The sequence below is a fragment of the Vicia villosa genome, linkage group LG5 (assembly GCF_029867415.1).
Source record: "Vicia villosa cultivar HV-30 ecotype Madison, WI linkage group LG5, Vvil1.0, whole genome shotgun sequence".
Classification (NCBI taxonomy): Eukaryota; Viridiplantae; Streptophyta; class Magnoliopsida; order Fabales; family Fabaceae; genus Vicia; species Vicia villosa.
In genome coordinates this window covers 92,266,343-92,278,794 of record NC_081184.1, presented here as the reverse complement: position 1 = coordinate 92,278,794, position 12,452 = coordinate 92,266,343, and the positions used below count along the sequence as shown (strand labels likewise).

General features: G+C 32.4%; 1 long non-coding RNA gene across 4 annotated transcripts; it reads left to right on the top strand.

Annotated features, from left to right (window-relative positions):
- The first annotated feature begins 839 nt into the window (after positions 1 to 839).
- On the top strand, positions 840 to 4,584 carry LOC131606869 (uncharacterized). Of its 4 annotated transcripts, none has more exons than XR_009285085.1 (7): positions 840 to 1,147; positions 1,245 to 1,349; positions 1,535 to 1,828; positions 1,910 to 2,034; positions 2,117 to 2,274; positions 2,408 to 3,998; positions 4,114 to 4,584. It is a non-coding gene; the product is annotated as an uncharacterized LOC131606869 (long non-coding RNA). The 4 variants fall into 4 exon arrangements; XR_009285084.1 differs by having other exon boundaries at positions 1,535 to 1,842; positions 1,920 to 2,034; XR_009285087.1 differs by having other exon boundaries at positions 1,535 to 2,034; positions 2,408 to 2,547; positions 3,897 to 3,998.
- Positions 4,585 to 12,452: the final 7,868 nt, after the last annotated feature.

Sequence of the window (12,452 nt, the reverse complement as noted above, 5' to 3'; positions counted from 1 at the left end):
TTTACCTGCGGATTTTCCTGTGAAAAATATTCCGCAGGTATACCTGCGGATTTTCCTGGGACTTTATTAAATTAAATAAAGTTTCCTGCGGATTCATTATCAGTAGGAAATTCCGCAGGTATACCTGCGGATTTTACTGCGGAATACATAAATCAACCAAAACATTTCGTTACAGTACAAAATCTGCAGGTAAGTTCGCAGGAAACTTTTCTGCGGATTTTGCTGCGGAATTCATTTTCAAATAAAATCAAACTATACTACAAAATCCGCAGGTAATTCCGCAGGAAATCTTTCTGCGGATTTTGCTGCGAATTATTTTATAGTTTTTTTTATTTTTTTATTTAAAAAGTAATATAAAATAGATTTAAATATTTTCTTTTTCAAGCCTAATAGATTTTATGATTCTCTTTCAAAAAAGCTTAATAGATTTAAATATTTTCTAAAAATAATAATAAGTTTTCTTTAAATTTTATCAAAAACTAATTTTTGATTTAAAATTCACACTTAATTTTCACCCAACAAATTAGATCGAAATTTTTAATCTTTATTTTTTTTATTCATTACTTTTATAGTGTTTTCTAATTAGTTTTTAATTTTAATTTTAATGTTATTTTTTAAATTTATTTAATAAAATTAAAAGTATAATTTTTACAATTAATAAGAAACAAATTAAGATACAGTCATTGAAATCTATTTTATTATAATAAAATAATAAAAATATAGTTATATAGGAGTATAATATAATTTGGTGTATTTCAATAATAGATATAAAAATTTAAAAAAGGTAAATGGAAAGAAAGATTAAGATACTTATGCAGTGACCTAAAAATGCAGCTTACATAAAAAAAGCTAAAAATGCTTCTTCGGTGAAAGCAAACGACTTATTCAGAAACGCTTATTCGGAGAAGCACTTTTCCTCACGGGCATTGTCTCAAGCTTTCTCGGTTTCTCTTTTGTGCGACACTCTCTCAAACTCATTCTCTCTCCCTCTCAATTCTTACACAACAACAACTACGACGCAGATTCTCTTGGTCTCGAATTGGTTGGATTTGAATTTCAGAACTGATTCGAATTGTTATGGACTCAGGATTTGATTCGCGTTGGAGGTTCAAAATCTGTTTGTGCTCGAAATTTCAACTCAGAGAAGGTTAGTTTTGTTTCGTGATTCTTTGATTTTTACGGTTTTAACTCCATTACGGGTTATGCTACAACTGATTGTGATTCAATTTCAATATAAATTTCAGTTTGAGTTAAAGTTACAGCAAGTATACGATATCATAAAGCTGAGAATGGGGGAATGCTTACCGGTTGAAGCGACGAAAAATGCAGCTTTCGATCTTGCTCACAAGGTATTTGATAAAATGCCACACTGGAATTTAATTGCTTTGTATTTTCCCCTAAAAATCTATGCATATGTCCAGAGTTTACCATATAGTACTCTAGTATTAACAGAAGTATTAAAATTCCTCCATTATGATACTCTGTGATGCTATTTTATATTTTATATTCACATCTTTGCTTGCCACACATGAAGGACACTTAATGCAAGGCCAACTTGGAATGCTGAAGCCAACAATGTCAGAATCATTAACACCACCAGCGTTATTGTTAGGACCAACATCATCATTGACAGAAAACATTGGAGAGGTGACAAGGGAGGTTGAAGAAGGTACTAATGACAAAGGAACAAAATCAGCGGACACACAAATGGTACGAGGCAGTGCAGCAAAGCAGAAGGCAACACAGATAGAAAGACTGAAAAGTGGTTTTAAAATCTGCAAACCAAGAGGGACCTTTATTTGAAGAAGCAATAAATATTGAGATAAGAGTAAATAATCAATTGTAAGATGACCAATTAGGTTTCTTATAGTTCTCAAGATGAATGAGGTTAATTATTGTTTTCTTATAGAAACCTGCAGTCCAACAGGTTGACTGGTAGATTACCTCCTAAGCTCGGAAATTTGAGATACCTTCAAGAACTTTGGCTTGATAGGAACAAGCTTCAAGGACCCATTTTGGATCAGTTTTCTTCAGGTAACATACACACTTTCCATTTCCGTATTTGCTTACTTTTGAACTAGAGTTTCTGTTTTAACGTTTTACACCTTCAATTAAGATTTCTGCTGCAGTAAGCACTGATCTTAGCTATGATAAGTACAAAAAGGCCTTACAGGCAGAAGGTTACCTAGCTGAGAGCCAGCGACATGGTAAGTCAGGCTGCAATTTGACGAGGCTGCTGATTCGGTTGAGAAACAGCATTCGGCTATAGATTCGGTATAGATTCGGTATAGATTTCGAAATAGAATTTTCAATGGTGTGTTCTTTAAGTAAGAAATTGATTGAGTTTTTCTTACTTTAGTTGTATTCTTGTTATGTTGTGACTTGTGATTATTGGCCTCATGGGCAGCATGCGGTGGTTTTGGCCGAAGATGCGGCAAAATTCATGGGAAAGGCAGACTGTCAAAATAATAGTGCATCACAGCAAATTTACTTGACATTTCCAGCTGATAGCACTTTCTCTGAAGATAATGTATCAAACTACTTTAGGTACATTGTTATATAACTCTTATCGTGTCTATTATCGGTTTTGTGTTAGAAAATTCTAACTGTTTTAACGTTTTTGTTTAACTATGTATAACATTATGGATACTATTCTATTTGCTTTGTCCAATCTATTCACAGAACCAAGCCATGGCAAAGTGATTTGTTAGAGGATAGTCTTAGAGCTGCTGAACGTTTCTATGCTTCTAGTTAACACTTTAGATTCTGCTAAACGTGTGCCTAATTATACTTGATCTCTTCCCATTTTGATTTTATAGCAAGTTTTGTTGAATTGGCCTCATCAAAAAGCTAATAAAATGTAAAATAAAGTGATAAAATCATTTCCAACCATAAAAAGGTGAGAAAATCAATAGTTACTTTAATGAATTTGGAATTTGTTACTTATGATTTATGTGTACTATCAACTGCTAATCTCCTAATCACTTTATCGTTCCCAAACTAGACTCTTGTACATGAGTGATTCATGAATCATGTGTTGTAAGAAACTGAAGACCTCACACATACAATGAATAGATAGAATAAATATCAAGTATACTAGAATATTCTAGTCTATATGTTGTTAGAAGATTTCTTATCCAAATGATAACATGGTCCCTACAAATATACTATTCGCAATTAATTTAAACCCTTACACGTATGACTATACAAATATTTATAGGTTTAGGTTTTGAAATATTTTCATAATATTGTTAATGTCCATCAGTGCATATCTTCCACTCTCTGAACTTACAACACAAACACACTCATACTTATTAAGCTGCTGTAAAGACTTTGTTATGTGTCTGTTTTTTATGGTAGAAAGTTAGTATACTCGCTTCTAAGCAGGGCAGTGCTAGCTATCTTAAGAGCAATACTAGCTTCTCTAATTCTTAGAGCCTTTTACATGTTTAAGAAAACATAGAAAATCCTCAAGATATCACATTACTAGAGAAATAAAGATATGTTACAGCTTTGAAGCATACCTATAGGCTATAGTTATCCAACAAATCTGTTTATAGAACCAGGGCTAAGTATAAGTTTGTTCATGTTGTGAAATCTTCTCCAAATGATCCCTAGGAAGATTGCATTGATAAGTATGATATGGAAATGCTCACATAGCTTGGTATATTTGTGTTATAGTCTTGTAGACATCTTCATACTCTTTGTCCAGTAGCTCAACTCGTGTTTCGTGACTGTGGCTTTTCAATTTGTGTTTAGTGTCAAATTTTAGGTTTTGAGAGCAAGATATGATTTGGAGAATATGAGTGTAATTTCACATGTTAAGTCTCACTATACCAATATCATATACTTTGATAGATAAAATTATTGAGTTCTATTTCTTTTGTAATTTGTAGAGAAAGGAAAAGGGTGCAGATCCATCCTTGACCGAGTTCTATTTTCGCACACATCGGAAAAAGGATCAAAGTTGGGTTGGAGTTCATGCTGAATCGGCATATGTAAGTATTTCGGGAAGTGTTAATTTGATTGAATTTCAAATATGCACACAAGTCTTTTGGAAAATATCACTTTTATTGAATTTAATTCCTTACTATTTTTTCAATTTTCTTTTAGGATAAATTTGAACAGAAAAAGTTGGAGATTTCTTCTCAGAATCCAACTATTCCTGGAGAGGACGAAGCTGATAGTCAACCAACTAATGAAATGCCTCCTGATTTGGATATATGGGTAGAGTCGGTTGGAAAGAAGAAAGGGAATAGGGTATTTGGTCTTGGAACTGCATCTAAGACTTTGGTTTCTGTATCAAAGAAACCCTCAAGTCTTTCAAGTGACTCTCGAGAGGTTGATGTTTTGAGAAGTCAAGTCCATGCTTTAAATGCATCGTTGCAAAGACAAGAACAAGAGAAGATGGTGATGAGGCAACAATTGCATCGACAAGAAGAAAAGATGGCCGAAGCGAATAATAAAATTTCATTTTTAATGAATCATTTAGGATTTGTTGGGTCTTCTTCTCATCCACCACAACCCACTAATGAAAGTGATCACACAAATGAAGATGTCGTCCATGAAACAGATGAAGAAGACCTTAGTAATGAATTTTGATTTTTTTTTTTCCATTTTGACTTAGTTTTTGGATTGTATTATCTTTTTAACTTGTCAAACAAATGATTAGTAATAACTTGATTTTTTGAATCATTTTTAGTAATGACTATGTAAGTACTTCTTACCAATTATGTTCTATGAATTCAAGTTTAATTTAAATTGAAAATTATAATTTTATTTTATATTATAGTTATTTAAATATATATAATGGTACAAAAGTTTATTAAAATAAAAAAATTATTTAATTTCAGAAAGAAATTTCCTGCGGATTTACCTGTGGATATACATTTCCAGCAAATTTACCTGCGGAATTAGCTGCGGATTTACCTGTGGAATTACCTGCGAATAGTTTCCTGCGGATTTAGCTGCGGAAATACCTGCGGAATTACCTGCGAAAAATATTACCCACGAAGGTTTTAGCTGGGGACATAAAACCGCAGGAAAATCCGCAGGAAACACGTTTCCTGCGAAAATTTAGCAAAAATCCGCAGGTAATTCCGCAGGAAATACGTGTATTTCTAGTAGTGTATGTGTATATCTATACTGGACAACAAAAAACTTACAAGATGAAATAAAAAAGAATCAAATAATTGGTTTAAATAATAGCTTATGTTTTTTGGGTTTATCATAGTGTTCAAACTACAAAACCTCAGGTGCAATCTTCAAGAGCCTTGACAAAGTACTAGGCAAGAACTTCCTAGTAAACAGAAAACAAGCATTGGTGCTGTTTCCATTATTATATGCACATTTCTTGTTCCTCAATGTCTCCAAAAACTCAACATTAACATCAGACCTTAAAAAATGAGCTGGGTGTGGACCCCCTCTTGAGCAATCAACCCAAATCAAACTCCTATTTGAATTACTTTCCCAAAACTTGACGCTAACAAAAGAGAACGAATTTAGTTGTTTAACTAAAAAATATAATAAAATAAAAGTAGTCAAATGAATTTTGTTGATTACTGTAGTCTAACAATCATGCCGATCTTGTAGCTTTAATATTGTAAATCTGACTATATTAAACCCATTAGGACAAATAGTGTTCATCTGCATAACAAGAACCTTTGCAATACTCTTGAAAAACTGAGATGTATGTCCTATCTGACACAACTCCTAGAGCAAGCTCTATGTCCATTTCATAATGAGAACTATACTGCTATATAGCTTTTCCCATTTCTTTACCTTTATTCTTCTTCCACTTTTATATCGTCTTGCTTTTGGTAATTTAAAGATTCATGCTTATGGATTATCAACTGTCCAAAATAGTCTAGTAGCCAGCAATGTAAGTCAATTATTAAATCCCTAACACATATATACAGTGGAATTGAAAATCATCTACTAACCAAAACAAAAACAGACAAAAATAAACTAAATAAAGGCAACCAGCCATGAATATGTTTCCTTACCTTGCTTTCCAACCGATTTACAAATCTTCTTCCTTTCACCAATCTGCAAAAAGAATATAGAAATGTTCAAAGTAGTTGAAACGTATGATGGTCAAAATAAAATGAAATAAAAAAGTTTAGTTATAGATGTCGTCGCTTATGTTCGCGTATAATATTTTGGTTTAGTTAATTAGCTTGAACAAAATCACACATATACACTGTAACATGTAATGTATTAGAGAAAGATCAACTTTTTTCAAATTTTACAAATACCATGTCATCATTGAAAGAATGACAACAATTATAAGTTGATATCCATCTTTTCTATGGCCTTTAAACCAGCATCTCTTGGAGAATCCGTACTGTTTGTAGGACCAATAAAGTGTATAAAACATACTGTCAAGAAATCTTGTCATACTTTTCTAAAAAGCAATGCCAAATGCATAACAAAAACGTAATTTATGACCATTGTTTAATATAAAAAATGCTGCAATAAGCAAAGTCTAGTAGTCTACACCAAGTTTTCTCTTTCTCGTGGAGTTCACAGTATTGAAAATATTAGTGAACAGGTAATAATATAGTAGCCAGCAAATAGTGCACAACTAAGACAAGACAAAAATTTCAGCTAAGTTTTCTCTTTCTCTTTCTACTGCCTAACAAGTTTTCTCTTTCTCTTTCACTGAGTTACAACTTCAAATAGTGCACTGCTAAGACAAACCAAAAATTCCAGTTCAAGAGAATCATAAGCACATATTGGTTTACCCTCACCCTTTCAATAAGTTTAAAAAAACTACAATTTAAAAGATACCGTGATTGTCCTCGACATCTATTATGCAAAGTGCGGCTATGAGGAAACATGCCAATCATTTATATGTTCATACCAACAACTTTAAAATAGAACACACTTGTAATCGTGCTACTACAAATGGAGACTAGAATTACATACAAAATTACAATCATAGCCAAAGCATGCTAAATGCCAGCTGTAACTCGGTTTTTTTGCAAACTGAATCCTACTCTTTCTTTTGATTTCCGCATAGCCAAAATGTTTGGTTGCGGGTTTTTTTTTTTTGCAAGACTCGCCAGCGACTTTTATTTTATCCAAATAGGAAAGGCATAAAAGAACAGGAAATACCTTTTGACAAATTTTGGGTTGGGGGGTTGGTTATACAAAGGGAAGGTTTTAAGCATCCTTTGTATCCATGGTTATCCATGGGCTCTTAATTTTGCTTAGATCACTTTTGTCAAGTTTGATTTTGTTTGCTTGAAAAGGTGTAAGAGTGTGTGTTTGGAAAATGTTTTGACTTTGTAATAATTCTTGGCAGATGTATACAAATATCATTTTTTGAATGGTTTGACTTTGTAATAATCCTTGGCGGATGTATACAAATATCATTTTTTTGAAATTATTTTGACAACGAGGTATGAAAAGTATTTGAACTTTTGATTTGAAAAACCTTGTAATGATCCTTGGCGGATGCCTATAAAGTTTTATCTTTTGAAATTTATTTTGTGAAAACAGTGAATGAAAGTTTGGTTGAAAACCGTTTTGAAATTGATTTGAAAATATAAGTGAAGATGGACACTAGGTCACATAGGTCTCTGAAGAGTTTCTCTGGGAATAATGCCCTTCAAATACCAGAAGAAAGTTTTTGAAAATAGATGAGAAGTTTTGAAAACACGTTGTTTGAAAATGAAAGGTGTTTGATCAAGCAATTTAGGAGTTACCTACCCTCAATTTATAAGATCTTTCCTTTTCTTCAATGATGGTATGATCAAAAAAGGTAACAAGAGGGGAAACCATAGAGGTGCAAGTGTGCGAAGTGTTTTTTTTTAAGTTTTATCTTGATTATTAATGTTTTAGCTCAAAGGTAAAAATATGGTCCAAGTGGACAAAAGGAAGATGGCGGAAACATAAACAATGCGTCCAAATGGACAAAGAGAAAATAGCGGAAACATAAATAATATGTCCAAATGGACAAAGAGAAAATAGTGGAAACATAAATAATATGTCCAAATGGACAAAGAGAAAATAACGGAAACATAAATAATATGTCCAAATGGACAAAGAGAAAATAACATAAACATAAATAATACGTCCAAATGGACAAAGAGAAAATGACAGAAACATAAATAATACGTCCAAATTAACAAAGAGAATAAAGCAGAAACATAAATATGATGAATGATAAAATAAAGCATAAAACAAGAAATATAAAGAACAATATAATAAAGTGCGGAAATTAAAGTCATATGTTAGTACGTTAGCACGCGAATTATCTTGAAGCTTGTCAAGTATATCCACGATGTTAGTGAAGATCGATGGTGAGTGAATGATGATCTCGGATTTAAAGTTAATGAATATTTATCAGAAGCTTGACAGAATCATAGTGACTACACGATAAATTTCTAAAAGTCTTAAATCAACTGCATACAATCTCTGCCATATTTGATCTTTTATTTCGATTCGGGACAAAGAAAAAGATAAGAAATAAATTCAAATAGTATACAAAAATAAATATAAAACAAATTAAACCTAATTCATTTTTTTGTGATTTTTTGGAATTGATTTTAAGTTAATTAACAAGCTACTTAAACAAATAATTATACAAATAATTAAACTTAACAAGAAAAATATTCTTTTTTATGTTAAAAATTAGATTATAAAAATATAAACCTAAATCTAAAAGGAAAATATTTTTGGAGTTTTTTGATTGGTTAAAATTAATAAAAAGCAATATTTATATAATTACTAATTATTTAAGCAAAATAAATTAATTATGAATAAAAATAAAATATTTTTTTATGCTAAAAATTAAAATAATATTTTATAAACTTAAAACTGAAATTAAAATATTTTTTTTTAACAATAATAAAAATATGATAAAATTTGAAATATGCATAAATATGGAGTTTTTGATTCATGAACTCCTAACACTACTATATGTTATAGGCTACATGATGCTTACTCTATGATGTCCCAAGAGTGGAATAGAGTGATTGAAATTGATTGAAAGTGGCTATTTGAATGAGCCTTGATTTTTACAAGTTTATTGAAACTTTTGGAAAATATAAAATTCTTAAGCTATGGCTTTGTGGTTGTTGTTTTTCCCTCCTTGATGATTTTTGTGGCTTTTGTGGCTCTCCCTTAAATGAAGAAAATGAAGCTCTATTTATAGGCCAAGGATTTGATATGAAAGCCTTGCAAATTGGAATTGTCATGATTGATTTTGTGGAAAAAATATGGAATATTCCCATTATGCTAGGTTAAAAGCTAAACCATGGTTTAAGCACTCAAGTGTTATTATCTCCAATCTTGCAATCTTATCTTAGATGCTTTGATTAGGTCATTGCTTGCATCACATGAGCATCTTGGATAATATCTTTGAATTATCTCACTTTAATTAAACTTTAAATGAATAAAATTCAATTAAAAATGAAATAAAAATGTCATGAATCATGGATATGTTGTGAATGCCCTTGAACATATGAGAACCAAGATTGAATCACAAAAGAATTGGCCTTTTTGAAAAAGAATCAAATTTTGGTCATTACTTGTTTCATGCATTCTTCCAAAAAAGGTCAACTTCATCAAGAGATATCTCCCTCAATTTTGATCATATGAAGGTGTTAATGTACTTTTTGGAAAGACCAAGATGTCCTCTACTAGCCACTTTGGAATATTGTTTGCATTTGGAGAAGTTATCATTATGTTATGGGCTTTGACAAAAAACTGCTTTTGTTGACTTTCAAAATGACCTATAATATTTTGGCTTATATCTCTTATGCGGAAGCATTTCTTGACCTTGGGCTCAACATCAAAGTTGTAGAGAATTGAATTTCCGAGAATGAGCTTTGGGTTGGAATTTTTCTGCTAAATCAGGTGAGAGTTATGGCTGGTCAAAGTTCAGTTGACTTTTAGGTCAAAAAACCCTAATTTTGCAAATTTGAGTTTTGTTGATTTCTGAACTTTTCTTGATGAATTATGATCAACCCTTGATCAAATAGTTAATATTACTTCAAATGATTGATGTTGACCAAAAATCTTGATTTTTTATTGCAGTTGACTTTTCTCCGATGAACTGCAGCGATCTTTCAATGAATCAAGGTCTTCTCTTCAATTGAATGACATGAATGGACTATAATGTTGATTTTAAGGCCTTTGAATCATATTTTGAGTCTTGGAATCATCTCCTGATTAAAAGTCAATCCTCTAGTGAAATTAGGTAAAAACCATAATTTGGCGCTTCTAGCGATCTTGGGAGTTGTCTGCCTTGAACTGAGCCATCCTTGGACTTGAATATTGATTTAAGGAACCTTTGAATCTTGAGAGAATGTTGAACCTCTTGTGGGCCTCAAAACCCTAATTTCTTCAGCTTTCTTTTGATCATTCTCCTGTCTTTTAACACACAAGCAACAAACTTTTTTTTCTTTTATTTTGTTAGTAAATAAAAATATGCATGATGATAAATGATAATGATAATGATCATAACACTTAGAAAATGATGGGATCTCAGAGGTCAAAAATTGGGGTGAAACAGATGCCCCTATTTAAGTATCTTCTATCCGGAGATACGATGATTGTAAATCTTCCTTTCGACGTGATTGAACAGACTTAAACATATATAAAAACACAATTTTTGAACCTGAGATGCAATGCTTATGAATGCCATGAATGCATGAATTCCTACTTGGGGATATGAAACTGGAAGGTAAATTCTGTGGGGATTGATGAAATGATTTTTCAAAGAGTTCTAACGAGAACACTTGCCGGGGAAAGGCGATGGTGCCAAAAATATTTGGTCTCAACCAATGAGTTGATATGATTAAACAGATAGACGCCTAACATCAACTGATGAGTTAATGAAGGTAAATGATAATTTGTTATCAACTAATGAGTTGATTTCAAAAGACTTAAATGACATTAACTGATGAGCCGCCTTTGACACATCGTTCTCAACCAATGGATTGAGCGCGATCATACATGAGAATACCAACATCAACCAATGGATTAATGAAGGTATGTTGACATCAACTAATGAGTTGATTACTAACATCAATTAATGAACTGATGAAAGTTGACACATCGTTCTCAACCAATGGGTTGAGCGCAATCGAACATGAAAATACCAACATCGACCAATGGACGGATGAAGGTAAACAACAATTTTTTATCAACTAATGAGCTGACTACTAAGACATAACTAACATTACCCAATGAATTAATGAAAGTCGACACGTTGTTCTCAACCAATGAGTTTAGTATTAAATATCTTAACTGACATCAACTAATGAGTTTACTACTAACATCAATTAATGAACTGATGAAAGTTGACACATCGTTCTCAACCAATGGATTGAGCGCGATCGAACATGAAAATACCGACATCGACCAATGGATTGATGAGGGTGACTGACATCAACTAATGAGTTGATTTAAATGTCAAGGAAATGATGATTGATCAATGCAAGTAATGGATTTATCAGATGTATGCCAATGGACAGTGAGCTTTTTTTTTTTTGTATCCATGTTGGATGTTATGGGAGGTGTCCCATGAATGATATGCATGATTGATGAATGCATGTTATGAATGAATTTTATGGTTTGAACTGTTTGACACATGCCCCAGTGAAGGGTAATGATTGGTAGGATGTTTGTCAAGCATGATTCCCGACACTAATTCTGATTTTGAGGACTTCTTGATATGACATAGTCTGCTTGGACTGCTTGGACGAAAGGTCTTGGCTTTGATTTGCCCTAGAATACTGAGTTTCTGAAGTAACTAGCTTCAACAACATTGTAGATTCGAAGGGATAATCCTGAAATGATGTGCCCAGAATGCTGAGTCTCCGCAAATACTTGTTTACAATCAAACTGATGATCTTGAGATATCATGTCCCAGTGTTAGGGAACTTTGGGATGAAACGCCCATGAATGATGGACTTCTGAAATGATGTAATCCTGATAGTACCATTATAGGCTCTTCAGTTGTTGGAACTTCCTTGATGGAAAGTGCTGATTTGCAAATGAACTTATAGAATTCAAAAAAGGTAATTTTAATGCGACTTGTATGCAAGTTTTGAAAACAAATCATTTATTGAAAAGATATTGTGGTGTACAATGGATAAATCCTTGTGGGGATTCAAAGGAAGTTTGAGATTTCAAGATGTAAAAGATAACGTGATAGTGTGGTATCAACAAAAATGATTTAGCAAATATTGAGGAGTCAGGTTAACGCAACCTTGCTTTAGTATGCTTTTGAAAAGAAACCTCATTTCAATTAGGACTTTTGAAGGTTGCAACTTGGTCAGGTTCAAGGTTTAAGAAACAAAAGATATAAGGCTCAAAACTTTTTGTAACCCACCCCATCTTCGTGATGATCTCCAGTCCTAAACTCAGTTAACTCAAACTATGCGTCCAGGTTCCAAGAGACTTCTGGAATTTTACCTGTTGTAATGATGAGAGTT